Source organism: Tamandua tetradactyla, chromosome 6 (assembly GCF_023851605.1).
Source record: "Tamandua tetradactyla isolate mTamTet1 chromosome 6, mTamTet1.pri, whole genome shotgun sequence".
In the NCBI taxonomy this organism is placed as follows: Eukaryota; Metazoa; Chordata; class Mammalia; order Pilosa; family Myrmecophagidae; genus Tamandua; species Tamandua tetradactyla.
In genome coordinates, this window is record NC_135332.1 from 101,379,448 (window position 1) to 101,403,445 (window position 23,998).

Genomic DNA, 23,998 nt, shown 5'->3' on the forward strand with positions numbered 1-23,998 from the left:
CTCCAAATCTGAAACCTTAGTGGGGCTGTTCATTGAAGACTTGCTACCCCCGGGTGCTTTCTGTTCCTTGAGTAGGCGTGGGAAGAAATGCAAAGTTTTTCTAGGCAGTTTATGTTCAGTGTGGGTAGCACATAGTAGAAAAATTAAACAAACAAGTCAACCATCTCTACCATACAGAGATGAAAACTGTCCTCATTGTGACATTTTTCCCTTAGACCTTTTCTAAGTATTCAGAGATATATGTGTATATACACAGAGATCACTTTTAACAAAAATAGGATCATATTATACATTGATGTATGACTTGCTTAATAGTCAGCTCTATTTCCATTTAATAGATATTCTATAATATCACATTTAAATAACTACGTAATGTCTCATTGAATTTATTTACAGACGCTTACTTATTTAAACAGTTGAGTGTTTGGCTAGTATGGAGTATTAAGATTTTATTTTATTTTCGTTTTTTTCTCTAAAAAGGATACTGTGATAAATGCCACTCCATTTTATGTGAAATGGCAGAGGTTAAAGCCATTCATTCACCTTTTTATCACTGTCAAGGAGTTTTTCCAAATTGTCCCAGAAAAGGAGCCATCATATTTAAGTTCTAGAATTTCATTACATTATCGACAAACTCGTAACTATAAATATAACACTTTTCATCTGGGCTTTACTCAGGACAGGATGGCAATATATTTCTGTCATATACTTCTTTTTCCAGCAGGGAGATCAGTTTTTCAGTTCATGCGATTTGGCCAATATCATTTTGCCATCAGCCAAGTGGAGAGATCTTATATAACATTTACTAAGTGTCAGGCTGGTATTTAGTGTCTTCCTAAATGTTCTCTCTATAGAAATTCATTTAATCCACATGACCCCCTCATCTTCATGTTACAAACAAACACATCAAAACCCAGAGAAATTAAGGAATTTACCCAGGGTTATCAGCTAGAAAGTGACTGAATTGGGATAAAATATGATGGAGTAGAAGAAAAAAGCATGTAGTGATATCGTCCTTGTAACATGGTTTCTCCCAAGGAGGAGAAATTCGGGATATAATCTCTAAAGTTTTGACATGTCCCTTTTCGAGACAACTAACCATTGGCCTCACCCTACTGTAAAAGTTTCAGAAAGACTCCAGATGAATTTCTGAACAAATGATGCTCTGTAGTTACGTATTTGTTTGGTTACAGGTCTCATCATTCAGAGCTCATAAATAATATTTATTTAAAACGTAATTGCAGACATTTGTGCCCTGCAGACCTGGGATTCTTCTCTTAAAGCAACACCCTGCATTTCTGAGTTCGACAAGAATTATTAGCCTTGGATTTTGCCAGTGAGAGTGGGCATATGTTTGGGAGCTGGTGCCAATGCTGGATACACAGAGGGACTATTTTAAAAGACCGGAAAAATGTTTAGATGACATTTCAAAATGGCGTTCCACTTTAGGAGACAAAGCTAAAATTTAAGACATTAGCTTTATATCATACTTGAAAGTTTTGTAGGAACTGCCACACAGGTGGTGAATAAAAAAAGAGAAGCCAATCCCAGGTCCTTCAGTCGTTCGGAGAGGGCCAGCATCATCTCGGATGCATTGCGTCCTAGATGTCCGTCAACATCCCAAGACACACAGCACACTTTGGGCAGAGAAGAGAGCCTAAGCTCAGGACGACATCTGCAGCCTGATTCATATCTCCTGGAGTGGAGTTTAATTTTTGTTAAGAATAAGCATGGTATTGGTGAAAAGAGGAGTGAATGGCCATCGGGTCTGGAGTCCCAGGGCATGTCATGGCATTACCCTCACCCCGTTTCCTCTAAAGTGAGAATAATAGTAAAAATGCCTGCCTGGGCAGCGTTTTGGGAAGACTCAAAGCAGAACATGTATGTGTGCTTTCCTTGGTGTCGCTGGCATTGTTTTATCAGTCTCCTTCACGAGTTTGGAAGGTCCTTGCAAGCTGGGGCTGTATCCACTCTGCTATCACAATGTTTGGAAAATGATAGGAGGCTACATAGATTCTGGCTGAATTTCATTACAAGGGGAGGGAGGGGGATCCCTGAGGACAGGGGCTCTACTAGCTTCTGGCCATGACAAGAACAGCAGTCACCTCTCGAACATTGGGCGTTGTGGGGTGTCTGGCAGTGTTCCCGACGCTTTACATGTAATTCATATTTAATCATCACATCACCTTCGTCTGCTAGCTGAGGTGAAATAACGCAGCTCACCAGCGAGGGAGCTGGAATCCCCCACGGCCCGACTCCGTCTCCGGAGTGCTCCTGCCTGGCCTCAGGGCCATGTCCCAGCCGGCCCCGGTCCCCTCCACCACGGGAGTCAGCTGTGGGCACCTGGGGGCCAGGTGGTTGACTCCTCTTTGTGTTCCCTGCGCCCGGCATGTAGAACAGCGCTGAATGTTTGCAGAATAAATACATGAAATCCTTCATCTATGCATATATATTTCTTTTTAGTTAAGAGCCCTTTACCCACCACACTGAACGATACACACATCAAGGTTGCCCTGTTTTATGTGAAAAGTTTGAGGTTAACATGTAATAAAGTAGTTGGAGAAAAATCAATATGCCCATGTGGCCATGAACAAACAATGGACATTGGGAGTGAGTCTTCCACAGGCACGGAGGTGGCCTTAGCTGCTTGGCTTCTGTCCCCAGGGGGAAATTGAAGCCCAAATCCTCATCCGTTAAGGGTCCACAGCCAGCCCCAGTTGTGTCTCTTCCCACCTTCTTGCCTTCTGTCTTTCCATAGGGCCCTGTGGTCTTAGCTTTGCCAAAGGCCAAGGGCGACAGACACACTGGGATAGTAGGTGGACAAATTGCCACATTCAGAAAAGCATCCTGCCACGGATACCTGTGACGAAGTCTCAGAGGAGTCAGAGTTCGTCCTGGGGCCTCTCCCCTTTCTGGAATCCCTTCCTTCTTACCACCTCGCTCAGCTGGAAGCTCTGGAGGATTGGGGACCAGAGTTGGGCTTTTCCCAGCACCATCCCATCTGAATAGCTTAGCTTTGGTACATAGTAAGGGCTTAATAATATTTCTTGAATTAATGAATCAGCATCACCTTAGTATTCTAGGTTCTAAAATAAGCCTCTTTGCTTTGTCCTACACTTCCATTTTCTAAAAGCTGCAAGTCAGGCTGCTAAGGAGTCATCTTGTTATATACTGGAAATATTTCCCTTTAAAGCTTAAATCACTGATCATTTTAAACCTCCACGGGGACATTTTTGTTGTTCTTAAGAATAGTTTGTTTCTTACTTTAATCTTAATCGCTGCAAGGTGTGGGAGGGGAGGTGGAGGGAGGCTTGCTGGAATCCCAGCAAACTGTCTTCCTTCCACACTCTGCAAACTCGTCCACCCTAGCAGGGGCATCCAGCCCTGACACACACATGAGGAGGGTCCTTTCCTGCTGGGGGACTCTGCTGTCCACATGCCCCTGGACAGATGTGTTCCCACGCCAGTTGCACCTTATGCTAGGAAGAAGCATCCAGCTGGAGCCTACCTCTCCGTTAACTCATAAACTTCTGTCTGATTTATAAGCCTGTATAAATATATGGGGAAGGAAGCCAGGAATTTTCACATGTGCCTTGAAAGTCAAAAAAAAAATATTCCCTGTAATTGTTACTTGACTTTGCAGTGAACAATCATTCAGGTAAAAATGAGCCGCTGTGGAGGGCTGTTGAATCAGAGATGCTTTTCTGAGATAATATGAGTTATTATGAGATAATTTTATGAACATTTTTCTTGATTTGAGTATTCATTTGGCATTTGTGTACTTTTGCATCAAAATTTCAAAACTTTCAAGTATCACCCCAAGCGTCTCAGCTTTTTAGGGAAAAATGGTCCTTTTTGCAGGCCTTCATTGCAGCTCTCATCTTGCCCCTGTCTGCACAGAAATGCCTGTGGAAGGATGCTGAACTCTGTGACCACCGTTCTTCTAGCAGATTCCAGCGCTCAATTCCAGGCCGAGTCTTGGGAACTGCTTGCACAGAATGAGCCTAGTGTACATGAAGCCTGTGGCTTCTGGTTGGAGGACAAGAATTGGGCGGTTCCCGGACATGCGAGCTTTGGGGACCAGGCAGGTCTGGTACCTGCCCACATCGGCACTTTGGGACCCTGGCACAGGAGTAGTTGGTGTTAGGAGAAGAGTGCAGGAAGGGAATGAAAAAACATCAAATATAAATTTTGCTTATATATAAATTGTTTGAGGGTTTGTCCCTTACCTAGGATATATTCTTTTTCTCTTCGTCCACCTTGTGACCTAGTGCTTCTAGGCGTGAGAAGTCAGGTATAGTTGTAGTCTAGGTGAGATAGCCATGCCTTGGATGGCTGACCTAGGATGAAGCCATTTCAGAGTCCAGACTACCGATGCAGGCGTAGAGACCCCATGTCGGGGAAAGTGGCCCTCGGACGTGGGAAGAGAGTACCCCTGGGGGTGACCCGTCCTAGCCTTGTGGGTAGAGTGCTGTCCACTTGTGTTGTCCCTGCTTGCACATTCCCCTGGGATGCTCCTTCTCCAGGGTGAGTGAGCCATGCACCCTGGAATTTGATACTTCAGAGCCACGTCCTTAGACAATGCAGCTACTCCCTTACCTGGTAGCAGCTACAAGCCCATTCAGAACCAGCCTGGGAGAGCTCCTCTCACAGATTCTTCTTCCTTTGATTGTCTCCCTGTCCCCTACCCTTCTATCTCTCTTCACCAGTATCATGAAAAATAAAACTTTTGGAGGAAAAAAAATACTAGGCTTTGAGAGTCCCCTACGAGATGCACGGCTGGATTATAAACTCGGCCCCATGAGAAGACTCACGCAGTTTGCTCATGTAGCTTGACAAAGTGAGGTGACTGTGGGACATAATCCTCTCTCTCTGTGGGCACCTTCCTGGGAGGCATCAAGAACTGAGCTGATGAACGAAGGGACTTTGGGGACCCAGCTCCTTCAGGCTCAGTGAACAGCAGTGGGGAGGAGTGTGAGTCTGGCCTTTGAGCAGCTCAAGTATTTGTAGCAACCTCGTCCAGCGTTTCGCAGGCCAGCCACATTGCAGCCAACTCGAGTGTCCTGCATGCTGGATGCTTGCAGACAAGCAAAAAGGCCAGTGTACAGGACGCTTGCAAACAAGCAAAAAGGCCAATGCACTGTGGTTCATAGGAACAAGGGAGGAAGTGGCACTGGCTATGCGTATGCTTCCCCAGTTGGCCATCCCCAGGTAGGCAGGACTTTAGGAGTCTACTCATCTCGTCCTTGGGGTGGTGGGCTCAGAGGTGTCTTTGAGTTGCTTGCGTGGGATAGGAGGCCCAGTGGTTGATATCTCTACCAACCTCCACATGCAGTGGTGTCATGATGTTAGTTAGAAGTCCTAGCATGGTAATGCTACTAATCACCTTTTGACACTTGCCAGCCTAAAGATCTTTCCAGTGGTCTGAGATCTGGGTCCCTCTGCCCTGTCTCCAGCCAGGTGCAGAGCGGGGGAGGTCAAACTGGGCTTCCTCAAACCCCTCTTGGTGCCTCGGTATGCGATCAGGCCTCCTCTCCACCCCAGGCTGCTCTCAGCAAGATGGAGCTGGAGGGAGAATCAAAAGTGAAGCACTCTCGAGGTGCAAGGGTAGTTCAGTGGTAGAATTCCCACCTGCCATGTAGGAGACCCTGGTTCGATTCTAGGCCTATGCACTTTCCCCTCCCCCCCAAAACAACAACAACAACAACAACAACAAATGGTGCTGCATTAACAGGATGAATAGTCACACGGAAAAAGAATGAAATGTGACCCCCACCATACAGCAGCCAAAAAAAAGAAAATGAAACACTTCTGGCCAGACCATGCCGACCAGTCTACAATTATCTCAGAGCCCTGGGTTTAATAAACAGAGGCATATTTAGGACACAAATCCTAACTTCTTTTTCAAGGGGAGAAAACTGTAACTGTGTCCTGTGTGGGAATTCCCATTCACAGGCTGCTTGCTTCTCCTTCTTCGTTCCCTAAGGTTGGAGAATAAAAACTGATCTGTAGGAGATCTCATCAGTGAGGCAAAAGAGGTGGTTGTGCAGCCCACCCCTCCTTGTTGCAAGGAAGATGGGAAATGTACAAGTATTCATTCTTTGCTTAAGGAAAGGGAGTTAGGATTAGATTTGGAAGATAATGAGACCCTATTACTAGAAAGAAGAAGTTCAGGGAACCAGTTAGCATTCTGACTCCCAGAGGGCTTTGGCCAACCCCCAGTGACTGGCTGGTCCTGCCCTGCAGCTGTGCCTCCCCCCTGCTCTTATATCCCTTGGCTCCTGCCAGCCCCAGTGTCCACCTCACCTGACTCTCCTCATCCTCACGCCACACTTGCCCGCAGAGCCTCCAACTCCACACGAGAGCCTTTGCTTCCTGCTCTACGCCTGCACTTCTTCATGTCCTCTGTTTACCCGATCCTAACCATTCATTTGGTAATCAGCTACCTGCGGTTCACCTCCCTCACTGAAAGGCAAGTTCCAGGAGGAATCAGAACATTCCTTTTTTCATGCAGTATTTCCAATGTCCAGCACAAGTCTTTGCAGGTAGTAGGTGCCAGAAACTATTCAGCGAGTGAATGATGATTTTTCAAAATCAGGAATGAGTTGGCTGAAGTCCGAGGACAGAAGGACTTATTCCAGAGGTTAGGGGAAAAAATAGATTGACCTAGCAGAGTGGCAATAGGGAAACCGCCAATTAACTGGTACTTGGTTTCCAAAACAAATATTGGTTTTGGACAGGTTGTAAGGTGCAAGACTTAAGAAAGGACAGTTGCTTCCTTCTTTTAGAGGGTGCCTATTTAATGTTTTATACAAAACAGACATGAAACAAATTTACGGGCTTTTTCATGCCTCTTTTGAGCCAGCAGCTTGTTAAGTGAAGAGAAAGGCAGAGCTGTTAGATGTTTCCTAGATAAATGCCTAGAAGTCTCACCCGTCTGTATTTGCAGCCTCCACTGAGCTGTGCCTTAGGCCAAAATCACTGAGGCCAATTCCTCCTGGATTTTACCTCCTGATAATGATGATTGTGCTTTTGATAATTCACATAGAGGAATGTTTTACAGTTACAAATGCAGCAGTAATTTTCTTTAGCAGGCTTATCTCCATATTTTTCCAGAGTTTGTCTATGTGTCTATGTTGCTATACAATTTCTTTCACTCCGAAATTGATGGCCCATGAGTTTTTGTCCTTTTCCTTGAGGTTTATGGGCCATGCCATTCCTTCCATGGGTTTATATCTCAAGCAATTTGTGGTACCCAGAGATTGAAGGAGGAGATGCCCTTTTATTAGTATTCCTTTTCCAAGGCTATTAATTCATCCCTGGGAATATTTGGTTCCTTGAAGCAAATCATAATGCCTGTTGAGCATGTCAGTTTTTTGTAAAGGTTTTCAGCTAAATACAAAATAAAACAAAACTACAGAAATGAAAAGTTTGGATTTATCATTGGATTGGGCCTGACTGGCAGGACATACTGATTCTAGGAATTACCAAACCAAAAAAAAGTTTAACAGATTAACTGATTTGATATCAGCCCAGGACAGTAAATATGTAGAACATATTGAAAAGAAGTGACTTTAAGGGAAAACAAACAAATAATTAGAATGTGGGTCTGTTGGTGGCATTTGACTTAGCTGACTTCTTTTCTTCTCATTCACATTTGCCACTTTTAAATCAATCAAATTTGGCTTCCTTACAAGCTTTCCCTAATCTCTATTCCGTAGAAAACACTTCACAAACATAGATCACTTAATAATGTAACGCATATTGCAAATTTTTATTGAAGCACACTATAAGGCCATAATTTCCTGAAAGTTCCTTTTAAGATCTCGGTTCATCTAGAAGTAAATGAAATGAGTGGCAATTACATATCCAAATAGAAGTAAGTGAAATAATTTGCCTTACACAGGGAGTACCAGGAATGGTACTTTGTGATAAGTCAAGTCTGTCATAAGGCTGTCATCTGTAATTATGTCTATATGATGTTGCTGAACAAAACTGTACAGTGGTGAAGTGTTTGGGTCCTTCTTTTGGGCGGTGTGACACTCGAAAGGCAGGTGAATAATGTGATGTAATGAGAAGATTACCACTCTTAACACCAGATTCCAGTTAGATAGAAGTCCCTCTGTGCCAGGCACTGGGCTGAGCTCTCACAGCTCACTGTGAAGTGGCTCCTATTCTTATCTGAGGCTCAGAGAAGTTCTGTCACTCATCTAGGGCCACACAGCTAGGAAGGAGCGGATCCAGGAGTTGAGTGGCCTGGCTGAAGAGTCCATGCTTCTCACCTTTGCATCCTGCTGCTGCTTATGAGATGTGGCTGCTTGAGCTAGTTCCTCATTTCTTTACTTTTGGCTTTTACAACGATTTCTAAGCTGCCTTTTTGGCCCCTTGTAGCTCTAAATTATTTATTTATCGATCGCTGTAATCAAGATTGTAATTTTTAACACCCTGATTAGCACTTTTTCACTGTGGATGGGAATTTGCCTAGTATTTACACCTATATTGAAGAGAGAGATGAATTAGCACTTTATGACAAATAAGTGGCAAGTAGCTAATCAGGGTAAATAAATTGACACCTGGATTTTCTAGCACTACCACTACTATTTTCACGGTATGGGTTTTGTATTTATTCCTCCGTACCGGAATCCACGAGGTTTAAATAAGCCGACAGTACATTGATTTAACCACGCTTTGTTTCTTTGGGATTGGGGGGGAAAACAACAAGAATGCACCTTAAAGATCATTTGCAGTTTACAAGGTGACACATTAATCTTCAAAATGACAGGAAATCAAGACGATCTTGTCGGTGGGGGTTAATTTATTACCATTTAATTTGCTCAGGGGCTTTGCAACCAATAGCTGGATGCTAGCGAACTAGCTATAATTAGATTAGCAGCCTGCGCCTCAGAGAGCATGTGCTGGATTTTTCGGCATGGGCCTTCTCCCCATTGGCTGTGGACGGGGCTGCTGGCCCGAGCGATAGGTTTCCACAGTAATCTTGATGCTGCATTAGAGCCACAGATACAGAGGTACCGTACTGTGTTCTGGCCGCGGTGGAGGTGCGGAGCTGGGAACCTTAAAGAGAGAGAGCCAGGCGCGGAGGAGGAGGCGTGAGTCTTTGTTGTGGAGCAGGGGTGGTTTAACAGCTGCTGGCCGCAGGAGGAGGTCGGCGGAGGAGTTTCACTTTATGGTAATGACTTTCGGTCTTTATCTAGCACGGAAAACGCTGCCGTGCCTGAAATGAAGAATGTTCATCTTGTCATCTGCTTACTGTGCTCTCGCTTTTGTTAATATCGCGAGCGCACTCCCGCGTTCCCTGTTGCAACGGCGGTGTCCCCGGGAAGCCCTGACTGTACCCCAGCCAACCTGCTCCTGCAGGATATTGTTTTCGCCTGGAGGCCGGTGTGCATGTGCTTGTGAGTCCTTCTTATTGGCTCCCTTCTGTTTGGGAAAGCCCGATGCTGCATCCGTGGAGGGGTCTCTTACAGGCGGCTCGGTACCCTGCGGACTTCGTTGTCTTGAGTCCGGCCTCTTCTGAAGAATGAGCGACCAAGGAGGATTTAGGGAGTCCCCACGCCCCTAAGGACCGGGACTGGGGCGGAGGCGTGGGGAGGGGGGTGCTTCTCCTGACCGCTGTTGCAGGCTCTTGCAGAAGTCCTGTGCTATTGTTTCTTCAGAGACGTGTGCAGCCTTCATTTTGGATGGTTTTCTTTGTCTCACCTTTTGTAGTTCTCGTTTAAGCCTTTTTAATATAGAGAAGTGTAGCATAGCCCATTGTGCCCAAAATATTTCTAGGTGTATAGAGGAAGGCGCCTTAAAAGATGGTTCGTGGTTTTGTTTGACAGGGACGTTGCTTTTGTAGTTGAAATCACAGAAAGGTGGGGTTCTTACCACTTAGTTGAACTGATGCTGGACAATATTTTTAAATTTGTACTAACAGTTGCCTGCCTTGTTTTTCAAATCGATCAATATACAATTTTAAATTCTGTAAGGTGGTACATTCAGAAGGGAACATTTGAAATAGGCAAGGCTTAGCCTTCAAAACAAACAAATGAAACGTGAGTGTTGCCTCTCAGCATACCTTCTCCTGAGAGTGCCGTTATGGCAGCAGAGCTCCGTGCTCCCATTTTTGGTCTTTAGACTTAATGTGATGTCCCTTACCTTATCAGACTGTGGAGCCCAGAAACTTGTGCATTGAGTCTGTATCCTGAGCTGACCAACTGCCTCCAGGTGTCTGGTGACAGCGGGAGCTCTGCTGGAATCTGAAACCCACCAGGAATCACTTCCCTGCTCTTTAGAAGTCAAACATGGTGATTTAAACATTTTGTTAAAATAACCACCGAGGTTTAAAACTGCGTGTTGCTTTTTTTGTTCTTTGGTGAAACGAAAGGTAAGAATATTACCCGTGCTTCTCTTTCCCACCTCAAAATTCCCTCCTAGACCATCCCGAGGTGTAAACAATCCTCTCATGTGATGTTTGCCTCAGTGAGCAGTTTTATAGACAAAAAAGAGAAATAGTGCGAAAGTTTGCCATTTTTCAGTAACGTGGTCTCTCTGTGACCTGAAACAGCTGGCAGTGCTTTGGGTTTTAAGTACCAATGAGGAAATGAACTTGGGCGCTGTCATTTCACGGAGGGCACACACTTCATAGCTTCGGGCTCCCTCTACACACTTTGCTTCGTGGGGATTTCAGAAGAGTGCGTAGCCGTGGCTGCAGCTGTACTTTCCATCAGAGGGATTTTGTCCCTCTTCAGATGTCCTCTCTTCTGTTCCACCCTTTCATTCTTTGCCTGCTGTGCTTCCCCGCTGCAGACTTAGAGGAAACGTTTCTGCATCTCGACAGTCAGGCTTCTGGGACATTCCTTAGAGAAAAATTAAGTGGATGCAATTCCTTAATGTTTGTGTTCTCTCTCTTTGCCGGTCTCTGTCTCTCTATCTTTATCTCCATCTCCTGAGATACTCCTTAAATTACTTTGGGTTTTGAAAATGTCTAAGAAATAGACTGCCTCGAAAGGAAATTGCTATTTTCCTTTTATTTTTTTATTTTTACCCACTGTCAAAGCATTGCACGAATGTAAACATTGCATACAGCCTCCTTTGTAAGCAAAGAACCCCTCCAGCTGTGTGTCACACAGAGAAGTGGGAAGTAGTCTTAAGTGATTTGCATTCTCAAGGGCTGACTCTTAAAGACTCTGCTGCGTGTAGGAGCTTCTTTAAATGTAAGCTATAAATGTAGGTGTATATTATATAATACAATGGAACAGTAAGATCACTACGGGTCTTTAAGACTGTACTCAAGGGGCATTTGTTATGTTTTTACAAAGTAACAAAATAAGTACTTTGGTCGTTAAATGTATCACTTCCTAACTTTTTTTTTCAACTACATTCAAGAGAAACTTCTGAGACAAGAAAATAGAAATACATTTCTCAGACACTTAAAAATTTTGTTCTCTCCGCTCTTCATAATTCCATAACACTTTACCGATGGGAGAATGACACGTTTTGACCAGTCAAAAATAGGCCCATCGGCATGAATGTTTTAAATCAAAACATTCTCTGTTGTAAGTGATGATTTCTTTTTCTCCTAGGGGCTTAGAATCATGGAGGGAACATAGTAATCAGTTTAAAAACCCCACGTCATTCCATGTAGAATATGGTGAGTCACAAAGCAACTGGTGGAGCAAGGCCTGAAAATAAGTGTAAAAAGGAAGGACTAATGGGCAGTAAGTGCTCTTGGACTCGAGAGTCCCAGGGTGGTGCCTGCAGGTGGCTTTGGGGCATCTGTGATACCAAAGGAACGGAGAGAGGTCTGCACTGAGCAGTAGAGACATATTTCACAGGTGGCCTTTGTAAAGTTTGGCAAAACACTTAAGAGACATTAGGTCTCTCCTATAAGCATGTTTATTCCTTTTATCCTTCATGATTTTATTTTATAATTATGGGTGTATACTGTGTACCAGACTCTGTACTGAGCCTTAGTGAAAGAATATCGAAGGCATATTCCCTGCTTGCAAGAAGCAACCTATTGAGGAGGAAACAGGGGTAAAGAAATGATGGCAAGGGTGGAGGGAGCCTGCTGGGCTGGGTGGTACAGAGAAGGGTGGTTGGTTCTTCAGAAAGGCAGGGGAGTGTGAGCCAGAGAAGGCTTTAGAGGGAGAGAGGTCCAGAGCTTACTCCTTCTCTCCAGACTTGGCACCCCATCACTGCTCGTGCTCCCTTTAATGTTAAGTAGGAACTGGTATAGCCTACAGATCTGTTACCTATTCTGTTTTGACTTTGTTTCACTTTGCCTTCCTGTTTGTAATGTGTAATAAATATAAAGTCTTACTTCTTTTCTTCCCATTACTAATCTTCTCAGAATACAGCATGATTGCTGAATAGAAATATTTTCTTATAATAGGTTTATATCATATGGGATTGGAGAATAAAAAGCATGTATCCAATAATTTAGAAATACTTCTTAAAGGAACCACAAAACACTTCCATTAGTAGCTGTATTCTAAGTAATTTTGCAACAGCTTTTGGAATTCTGCATTGCCAGGAATTATTCTGTGCATCTTGGATGCCTGCTGACTCTTGAAAGTAGTTTATTTTTTAAGTTTTCCTTAATAATAGCTTGTAAATTTTAGTCTTGGATTATAATGCTGGCACTTAACCCTTCTTTGACTAAGGCATTCTGCTTTTCTTATGCATTTAATTGAATTTAAATATTCATTAAATCTTGCCATATTCGGAGGGAAAGCCCATGTTAAGTGTCACATATTTGCATTCGATCTTCCATTGGTAACATCTCTTGTAGTGAAAAACGTTCCAGCTTCTGCGAACCTGCAGTCAAGGAACTCTCCTCATTCTATAAGGTTTTATGTAAAAACCTCACCAGGCTTCCTTCCTTCCTTTTTTTGAAACCTGTGGAAGGATTAGCCTTAGTTTTTTCCGATACCCTTCCCACACCCCTACTTGCTGAATAGAAAATGCTCTTCTGAAGAGCTCCTTGCCAAATCCAGCCCCCTTTGACCTGCCGCCTCAAGCAGCTCCAGTCTGGTTTCTTCCCATCTCCTAATGTTCCTTCTCGGACTCCTTCTTCTCTGCCCTCCTTGTTTAAAGTAGATCTCCTCCAAGACTTTTTCTTTCATCCCCTTCTCTGCCCATGCCACCTGCTTGTCGCTCACAAGGGGCTCGGCCTCCCCCCTGTGCTGAGTGGTTCCCGCCCTCTCCCTTGTCCTCTGCTCCACCCACAGCAACCTCCCGTGCTCCTCCCAGGTATAGAAAGCCTCTGCCTCAGAGCCTTGGACTCCTTACCCCTGTCTTGAAGGTTCTTCCTCAAGGTAGACACCTGGCTTACTCCCTCACTGCCTTCAAGTTTTTTCACAAATGCCATCATCTCCATGGGACTTTGAGATATTATTTGCCATACCTGATGTTTTCTTGGTTTGTCTCCTCTTTTCGGAATTTGAACTCTGTGAGTTCAGAGATTTTGGTCTTAACCCCCAGAGCCTTGTACAGTCCTTGGTCCATAGAAAGTGCTCAGCAAGTACTTGTTGAATGAATGAATGAATGGTTATGGGCATCAGAGCCTTGCTGTCCAGATGAAGGGCACTCCCGAGGCATTCACCATCTCCGCCCCAGCAGAGGGTTCGTGCCACATTTGTTTCCTGTGCCTGGCCTTGAGGAGGCCTCTGTTTGCTATTTTGTAAAATGTTACTTGATTGGCTCCAAGGTCCCTTTGAAGCGCTAACATTCTACCATGTCCGGGGTAGACTCAGAGTTGGAATTTTAGCAACAGCTCTGAAAAGAAACCTTATTTATGTTTTTTTTTCCATATCATTACTAACTATGATTAAATATCTCCTTCGGGGGGAAACAATAATGGAAGTGAGCAAAATACTCAGCTTCTCAGTGAAATCTCTAAATGGTAATACATTTGGGTGACTGACATGTTTGCTATCGTTTTTCAAAAAGTTTTGAGACCAGTTAACTTTTATAAGGATTGCTTTCTGTTCCCAAACATATTTAAGAGCATGCCTGTTTTTGTCACATAAGGTGCTAACAATCTTATGTTGTTTCTATTTTCAGATATTTCATGCTCCAGAAAGGACTTTAATAAAGAAAGGGCTCCCTGTGACATCTGTCTACTATAAAATACTCATTCCCCTTTCAGGTAAGTATATTGCTTTGTTTACTCCGTCTTGAGCAGAAGGCATTGATTTTCATTCTGACATGAAGACCAGCATGCCAGGATTGCAGATATTTGCTCACTGTTGTTTGAGTCGTCAGTGCGTTTGAGGGACCTGAACATCACTCATTGTGGACGGATCTTCCCGAGAGTTTCAGGGATATGCCTTCCACATCTCTGTGACTTGTTAGGGTGTTTTCACTGCTGCGATATCTTTATAGCAATCTCCAGGGTATTCAGAAGGTGCCTATTGTTTGCATTGATTTGAAGACAAATTAAAAACTAAAATCTTCACACTCTTAAAAGGAAATGTACTGTCTAAGGTTGGAGAATGAGATGGTGTTTGTAGACAGCCCACATGGTGCAGAGGACCCAGCAGATGTCCTGGGAGTTGGGTCTGGAGTGATCTTTGCCGGATGGCCTGGGACAGAGGCCAGGCTTGGGAGTGAGGGACTGGGATGGGAGGGTGGGGCAGGTGCTGTAGGACAGTGTTCACTTTCCTGGGCTTCTTTCTGATCCCAGAAGCCGATGGAGAGCCTGGCAACATCCTTTCTAGGTTTCCTCTTATGGCCAGACCCATCTTCCCACGGAGAGCTAGAGAAGTAGGTAAACGGTGTCCGTTGGGCAGGTGGTTTACCTTTTCACAGAGGGCCTGAGAGCCCAACACCCCAGAATGAAGGCTTGTGGGGGTTGTTCAGGAGGTGGAGACTGCTCTTGCAGTGGTCTGCTCAGCAGTAGAGACCAGCCCCTTGAGAAGGCACGGGCTCAGCCGCAGCTCTTCTGTTCCAGTGACCGCACGCCCTAGTGGGCTGGAAAGCATCCATAGGCAGCCTTCCCTGACTTCCAGAGTGGGCCGGGCATTTGATTATTTATTATCATTTCAGTATGCAGAATGTGTTTAAGTAAGTATGATTGCTCCCCAGGAACCTCAGAACCTCACTTAGGCTGACAAATGAGAATAGGCCTATGCCATCTGGAATTCTGCAGTCCGGAAAGAGGAAATTAAAGCAGACAACTTCCCCTCCCTGCCCAGGCTGCACCTGGAATCCAGCACTCTTGTAGCCACTTTCCTTACCCCATCTCCCCAACGCGAGTATAAGAAGTTCTGGTGTGAAAGCCTTGAGCTCCTCTAGGCCGGAAGGAGCCCTCAGGGTCTCCTCTCCCAGGCCCTCAGTATGGTGAAGGCCATGGAATCACAGCCAAGCAGACGTGGATTTAGTGGCGAACACCTCCATATAGCGCCTGTGTTCTCCACTTCACATGGTCTGGGAACCTATCCAGTCTGCCTGGGACTGTGGAGCTTCCAGGTACTAAAACCTGGAAAGTCCTGAGCAAACCGGGACGGTTTGGCCCCTCTTGTGATCCCCCCTTATCCTACTCTGCGTACACACCTGCACGGTGTTTCGTTTCATGAGGTGGTCTATTGGCAGCCAGACATGAGCTGGGGATTTAGATAGTCATGGGTGTATTATCAGTTCCGTGGCTTATCAACTGTGCGAACGAACCGAGTGGGTTACTTTACTTCTCTGAGCCTCAGTTTACTTCTCTGAGCCAAGTGCTAAATAAGGATAATAATAACTGCTGCTGGCTGGGGTGTCCAGAGAGTTAAACGGTGTAGCCATGGGAGGCACTGGTACGGGGTGGGCAAGGAGAAGGGGTGTCCGCCCTCTCTTGCAAAAACTGTCCGGAGAAGACAGTTGACTTCACAGTCGTTCCGATCTTGAGCTTTATCAGTATCATGATTTAGGTAGATCTTGGGTCAGAAACGTTAGAAAGAATCCAGCTATGGGACTTATTATTACCGAAGTGTCAGGTGGGTTGGAGTTTTAGTCCCCTTTTGTAGATAGTTTAGAGTTACTGAATTACTATCTCTGTTGACTTAAACTCCTCTGGAAACATCCTGAAAGTATGCCATCAGATACTGAAGATTCTAGTAAAAATAAATGTCAAAATAACATAAGTAGAATACAGTGCTAAATAAATAGAAATGAAATCTTAACCCTTACATCTAATTCTCAAATAGTGTCAGGTAATCATTTGCAAGTTACTCTGCATTGTTTCTGTATCAGTTTTCCCATAAAAAAGATAAAAACATTTAAAAACTATATAAATATACTCTAAAGATTGTTGTGAAAACATAATTTTTGTTTCATCTATATCTAAATGTCCATATCTGTTTAAGGCTGCTATTTCATTTAAGCTTCATTGAAGGTTTGTTCTTTTCTAAGCTTTTCAAGTACAGATAAGTAGTCTTACAAATATATATGTATTATTTTCGTTATTAACATTTTTCACTACTCCTCGATACACACATTTAGGACTATTTTGTTTTTAGAGTACAGCTGGGACTGTTTTTAAGTGGTCCCATGTTTAAAAAAACTGAGAAAGGAAAATGAAGGCATGAAATAAAATGACCTTATAACGTTCTTCTGGCCAAACTTTATAAGGTTTTTCACCCTAGAACATAAAACTTCCAGAGTTATATATACATAGGAATACGCAAACACTGATTTCTGTGCATGAGGTGTGAGATCTCACTTTCAGGAAATAAGTTAGACGCTTCCCCGTGTTTTAAATTTCTTGTTATCTTAAACTTAAGTCATCAACAGTCTGTTTCTCTTTGAAAGTTCCCTTTTTCAAATAACGCACTTCTCTGGGATAGAACATTATCATCCTGTATGGTGAGTACGGGATGCTTGTGAAATCGCTAGGAGCAAAATCAACCTATTGCATATTTCCTGTGTGTGAAATGGCCCTGACCAAAAATCTGTGCTAGTTTTCCCCAAACACCTTTTCTTCTTCTTCCCAGTTTGAAATTTCCTAAAGCTGATCCCTCCATAATGAGTGGTTTGTAATTTGTTCGTGACTCATCTGCGTTTCGTGCCAGCACCTCTCACTTCTGCCTCTTCCCAGCTCAGCACTCTGCCAAGTGGATGACTCAGAGCTCAGGTTCCTCCAGCTGGTCAGGTGTGGCTGCACCAAGGCCGGCACTGCTGACCTTGAACAAGGTCTGCTCGAGAGCTGGGGAAAGTCGGCCATGGGAACGAGACCTGCTGGGCGATCTAACCGGGCCAGCAGAGAAGAGGGAGAGAAAAGGGCATTCTCTGGAAGAAGCAGCTGGGATTTTATGTGTTTTATTCTCCTTACTCACAGAAATTGTATAGGCTTCTGTTAGGGTAGATACAGGGATATTTCCGTCTCTAAAATAAAAATATGCCTGTACTCAGAAAGGAAGTGTAATTGTATTTTTGAGGATTTAATGCATTTATTATGAAGTTTGAGAGGCCACTATTGATTGTAATTTAAATTGTTAAATTGCCCAGTAAGTTATTTGGCAAATTTAAAATGCTTTTTTTTTTTTTTTTTTTTTTTTACCAAACGACAAATTCTGTGTTTCCTCTGTGAGTGCATTGGCTTTTTTAATGTAAATTATTGATCATTTCTTACAAAGATCAGAGGACGGGAAGGGGAGTCTGCAGTCAGGGCGTCATCATGGAAGGCCTGCTCTGTGAGCTCTGCACAAGAGGCTTTCTGTATCACACCTTTGATCTTCACCTGCCCTGCCGAGAAGGAATTAGCATCTTCATTTGTAGATGAGGAAAGCTTTTGTCCAAGAGGCAAGACCTCATTCCAAGGGTCAGCCAAGGGATAAGACACACACTGGGCATCTTATCCACCCAGCACTCTTCCAGCAACTTCCCGCCAGACCTTCCATGGCAATTGTTTTCTTTACAGTGGTGGGGTTATAACCGGACCTTGGAAGGAAAATGACTCAGTAGAACCGGGAAAGTCTTCAATTAAAAAGACCCAAAAGTTGGGTAATGAGGGAAAGAGAGAGACTTTAAGAGCACACGTCAGTGAGCATGAGTGATTGCAGTTGTGGCAGAGGAAAAGCCAGAATGTTCAAGACCTTTCTCCTTACTCACTGGCCTGTGAAGTGTCTGTGAGGTGTGTTGTGTGTGGATTCAGAAAGCCTCTCTGCGTCCTGACCAGGCAGAGAAGTTCAGAGGTGGAGTGCTGGTCAGGGCTGTAGGATCAGTGACCAGTGGAGTGTCCACTCCAAGCTGGGCCTCCTTCCTCCGTAGCATAGGAAGAGATGGGATTTAAATACTCAGTTCCGTCATTTTTAATATGAGATGCAACAGAGAACCTAGAAATATTCTTGGTCTGCATTTCTCCTTCTTGAGGCACATCTTGACCTCTGCATCACAGCTGAGACGCTGCCTCCTCTCTGCACAGCCTTTGAGCTGTTGGCTGCACCTACTCAGAGCCTCATGTACCATCAATTGGTCATTGCCCTGAAATGTGTGGCTCTTGCATTGACTTCAGTGTCCCAAGACTCTGTTGGGCACATTTCAGTCCAAGCCTAACATTGTCTTTTAGCTTTTGCCATGGGTGCAATGGAAGTACTATCCCATGGTAGGAAGCCTGATTGAGAAATTCCTTTGTTTCTGCCCAGGCCTGCCCCACTCAGTGATCACACGCAGCCGGCTCTTTCTCTGTGCCCTTGCCCTTGTCACTGCCACCCTCTATTGCCAGACTTCCCTACTCCTATACCCAGTTGCCTGTCAGTTTTAAATTCCAGAGTCTGGCAGGTAAGACACTGCTCCACTGGGGTGGCCAGGCTTATCCACATGTGGAATCTGTTCTTCTTTTCATCAGTGGCTTATCAGTGCTGAAGCTCGTCTTGCCTGAAATTCCTTTTCAATTCCTTTATCCCAATGTCCAGTAGTTCCTTGAAGGCCCATTTCAAAAAAAAAAACAAAACACTCTTTGAGCAAAATCCAACCAATTCTTACCATTCATGCACTCAATCAACAGTTCCTTGCAACAAATTTCTTCACAGTTTAGGAGAGAATGCAGCTGCAAAATGGCTGAGTAGGAAGCTTTACAGATGGTTCCTTCCGCTAGAAAAATGAAAGAGCTGGAAAAAGAGATTGGAATGAACCAGGTGGTAACCCTGAAACCAGATTGGACATGTAGAACAACTGCGGAAGCGCCAGAAGGAGCGAGTGGCTGTCCAAAGTTCAGCTTTTATAAAGCAGCCAGTGACCAGCCTCCACTCCCCAGCCCCATGGAGGCAGCTTTGGGAACACAGGCCAAATTCCAGAAGCAGCTGGCAGGGGCCAGTGCAGCAGCATAAACCTCATCCTCCAAAAGTTGAGGCTGAGGGTTGAGGTCTCGCGATTGGGGTTAAAGATTGAAGTTGGTCTGGTAAATGTATATACACAGTATGTACATGTATAATGTACTCTTGAAATCAGTATTTACTTCATTTAAGCATGCACGGCTTAGCTCCCAAACCATACAATACATTCATTTAAAAAGTTTCCCCCTAAAGTATAGGACACTCACTCTCACATGTCTAAGTGGGTGAATAAATACCCAGTGCCGGTCCAGGTCCCTTGAGAATCCCACCTGGCAGTGCGTGCACTGCAAGGGGAGGGACAGTGGTTAAATCAGAAAGGGGATATTAGATCATTTTGCAGCATCAGCACTGTTCTGTCAATGAAGTTTCTGAAGAGGAATGAAGTTATTTACCAACCCAGGAATGCCGTCATGAAGTTAACAATTTTGGCAAACAACACAGAATTGAAAGCTACTGCCAGTTCTTATACGTCCACAGTATACTGACATCTAAATAGATGTACAGAAAACACAATCAGGAGGAAAATAACAGCATCTACTTTGGACGATAAAAAAGACCTGCTGACAGCAAGAAGCACTTCAAGGAGAAACTATCAAAATGCCACTCATTTTTGAAAGCCCAGTTCATATTTTACCTCCTGCTTGGGAAGTCTTTTCTTATCCTTAAATCTTCATTTATTCAGAATTTCCATTCTCTGTTCTCATTCTCCCTTAAAAAATAACCTCTACCAAAGAGCATTTATCATAATCTGATTTTATTTGGTAATAAGTTTTTCTGCCTCTTTCTAATAGATTATGGGCAATTTGAGGGGAGGAATTAATTCTTAATTTTTAATCTTTAGACTCCAAAACAGAATCTTGCCAACGGTTGACGAGTAAAACATGCTTGTTAGGATTAAAGATATTAGATCATTTTGCAGCATCAGCACTGTTCTGTCAATGAAGTTTGTAGAGAGGAATGAAGTTATGTACCAACCCGGGAATGCTGTCCTGAAGTTAACAATTTTGGAGAACAACTCAGAATTGAAAGCTACTGCCAGTTCTTCTATGTCCACAGTATACTGACATCTAAATAGACGCACAGAAAACACAATCAGGAGGAAAATAACAGCATCTACTTTGGAAGATGGACTTTTTGTGCATATGAGGAGAAAGTCACTGTATGTTTCTCATCTACCCATGCTTGTCCTCTGGTTAGTCACAGCCTCCCACGAGCTCTGTTAGCAGCGTCTTCACATTAGAGGACCAGCAGTGTGGGGTGGGTGATGGAGGGGGAGATGAGCAGGGCCAGTGGCATCATCTCACTGTAGGAGAGAGTGATGGTCAACCACTGAAGAAAGGAAGGAGAAAAAGAAATCGGAAACAAAAGAGGAATAAAACACATTTTTGAATTGGGTTACTTATAGCTGGTTACTGTTAACAGTAAGGTCGAGAATTATAGGAAATGGAACTTTAAACTAGTCAAACTGCAGGACAATCAAAGCATAATTATCTCTTTTCATCTGGACTCCTTAACAGCATTCAAAATATGGTTTTGTTCCCAAAACCCAAAACATTCAGTTTTGTGTTTTTAGCTCAAATTGAGTGTTCCCTGTGGATTCACAGATTCAACATTCAGGATTCAGCTCTTTGTGACTGACCCCAAGTTCAATACTTGTCTGCATTCTGCAGTTCTGGGGAGGCAGCGGTTCAGATGAGCACAGGTCATGTAAGCAAGACGGACGGGCAGGGCTGCCCACCACCCTTGGTGACATCTCACTGGGGCCTCAGCTCTGCCTCGTGTGTTAATCCACTTATCATCGCCATTAGAAAATATGTATCCAGGTCCCTGTGCGCCCAGAGATTTAATGGGAACCATTCCCACCTCTAAGAAGCTGACATTCTCAGTCCTTCTCAGGAAGGGATTAAAAACTGTTTTTGAAAAATCACTCTTGCAAAGGGTAGCAATTATGACTGCTGGAGTTGAAAGTGAAGAAAACATGAGGCAGTCCGAAAGAGCTGTAGGCTTCAGCCAGACTTGAAGCTCTGGTTAAAGGAAAGGCTGGCGTGGCTGCTCATCAGAAGCTGAGAACCACGACAAAGGGAAGAGTCTGCCACTGAGATGTAGATTCTCATCTATGGTTCAGACCAGCAAAAGCCTAGGGCCCAGTTTCTGCCATCTCAGAAGACTTGAGCACATCTCTCCTGGAAGTCAAGGTGTTTCTGGAGGTGAACTTGTGATCAAGACCTTACTGGCAGACATGAGAATTTTATTTTGTGGAAGAAAAAAAAGTAATCTCAATATATTGATGATGCAGAGTTCACTTAAGAGATGAAAGCATTTTCCAGCATTCCTTTCATGGCAGTTGGTCTATAAATAAATAGTGCCAGAGGTTCTAATTTTAAGTGATTTTGTAAGACTCTCTTGTGCTTTCCTTCCGTCCCAGTTAGCGGTGGTCTTGAATCTCAATTTTTTTAAACATGACCTTTGCTGAAAAGCTTAATACCTCACGACCTGCAGCTTTCCATCCTCCAAGTTAAGAGAGGTCTGGGAAGCTTCACCCTTCACTTATTAATGCAGATGGCTTCCCAGAGGTTCCTCCCAGATGTCAGCAGAGATTTTCCATAACTACTAGGAAAACCGCAGTGTGCGTTTTTTCTTTTCCCCTGCAGTAGCATCAGATTCAAAGCACAGCACTAGGAGTGATGTGCATCCTGCATCCTCCCAAGACTCCTTCCCCAGGCACTTCTAGCAGGGTGCATCAGCCTGGAAATACAGAAGCCCAGGGGACCCTGGGGTCACCTGGACTGGAATGGATGCATTACTGTCTTCCGCCAGCCTGCTGAGTTCTGGGCCTCTTTCACAAGGACTCTGCTTCCTTGCTCTAAACACAGCAGCATCTAAGAAGAACAGAAGGAAAAAGCAGAGCTTTATTTTCTCTTTCTTTCCTAGTTTTATTCATTGTTCAACATTCCAAGTGTATATTTTTAAGGGAAAAAAAAAGTCCTTTTTTGGTGTCGTTATAATCATTTCCCTCCATTCTGTCAATCAAAAATCTTGGATGCTGCTACAAAATTAGAGATTTTGACCACTGGCTTGTCATGAACCAGAAAAACGCATGTGCTGCACTTGGGTTTAAAAAAGTTTCACATTAACTTTTAGGGAATGTAATTAGTTCTCCTGAAATCCACTTGGGACATTTATTAAGTTTATTTATAAAGCATTTATCCCTTGACAGATGTATACTTTCTCTACTTTGACCTTCCCTAGTCCTTTTTCTCTGTTACGCAACAGGATTCGTTCTGCCTTCGTGTTGATGTTGCATATGGCATCGTCCACCATGCATTGTTCATCATCTCTGTACAATAGATTCAGTCCTCAAGTAGTCTCTAAGAGCTAGGCCCAAGTAAGTTGCCTCATTTGGATCCCTTGGCATTCGTTTTAGTTTCTTAGCTGCCAAATGAAGTACCATGCAATAGGTTTGTTTGAACAATGGTAATTTATTGACTCACGGGTTTGAGGCTAAGAGATGTCCTAAGTCAAGGTGCGTCCATGGCGATGCTTTCTCTCTGCAGACTGGCATTCTGGAGCTGGCTGCTGACCACCCTTGGTCCTTGGCTCCTGTCACATGGCGGTGCGCACAGCGGCCTCTCCTGGCGTCTGTTTTCTCATCTGGGTTCTGTTGACTTTCAGCTTCTGGCTTTTCTCCTTCTGTGACCTTCCCTGTAAGGCCTTCAGTAACCAAAGTAACCTCTTCAGGTCCTATTTGTAAGGGTTCATACCCACAGGAACGGTTTAACATTAAGAACCTGTTTATTGGGGAATGTGGTGCCAAGTTGCCCCAGCATTCATTTAGAGGTGCTAAGGATGATAAAGAAAAATGATATGAATATGTGATCTTGAATCTCCCATTAAGAAACAGTAAATTAAGAGATCATTTGAAGACATTTTGGGCCATTTAAGACATAGGATTTTAGGGATTTTATTGTACTTCGGTAATGATACTTGACATTGTACATGTTTGCAAAGTATTTTATTTTTAAATGCAGCTATTCAGAGCAATTTATGATTGTTAGATTGAGTCTAATCTGTATTTTATTTTTGAAAGCTATGTCCAAAAGATTTTCAAATTTATATTTGGAAGCTATTTAAGGCTATGAAAACCTGGTTTTGAAGGACTCTGTGAAGTGTGCTTCTGCCACAAACTAATAAATTACCACTTTATCGACACTTAGCCTTGTTGATATGTAAGGCCACCATGCAATTCCCTAGATATTTCCTGGAGAGTTTGACTTCTGTTTTAAACGCATGCGGTGTTGCTGGGATAGGGTAAATACTTACGTTTGTTTCCAGTCTTCCAGTTTGTCAGTCTGGGTGCTGACACTCTCAAGGTACATTTCAGTGCCAGTGTATTACCCAGTAAAGAGGAAAAAAATATTAATGGGCTCAGAGCTCAGTGTAATTGCTCCCATGGAATTTCACAAGTAGATTGTGGTGTGGGGTTTTGCTTAGTATTTATTGGGTACTTCCTAGGGTACAGGTTCTTCCCAGGAGAAGGTGCTAAGGCCTGTATGTGCATCATCTCATTTAAATTTCACAATTTAAATGTGGTAGTTGTTAGACCTGCTTGGGACCTAGCACATCAGAATGGGTGAGCTGTGAGCCAAGCTGGAATGGTTGCAGAGCTGTCCCCCTTGGCC

General features: G+C 43.8%; 1 protein-coding gene across 10 annotated transcripts in view; it reads left to right on the forward strand.

Moving 5' to 3' along the window:
* FAM110B (family with sequence similarity 110 member B) overlaps nt 1-23,998 on the forward strand; it is a 173,530-nt gene that overhangs the window by 83,637 nt on the left and 65,895 nt on the right. For 4 of the 10 annotated variants that reach the window (XM_077166810.1, XM_077166807.1, XM_077166809.1 and 1 more), the window contains one exon: nt 14,071-14,155. The gene's annotated coding sequence lies outside the window, so the exon portion shown is untranslated. The other 6 variants (XM_077166812.1, XM_077166811.1, XM_077166813.1 and 3 more) reach the window with 6 other exon arrangements.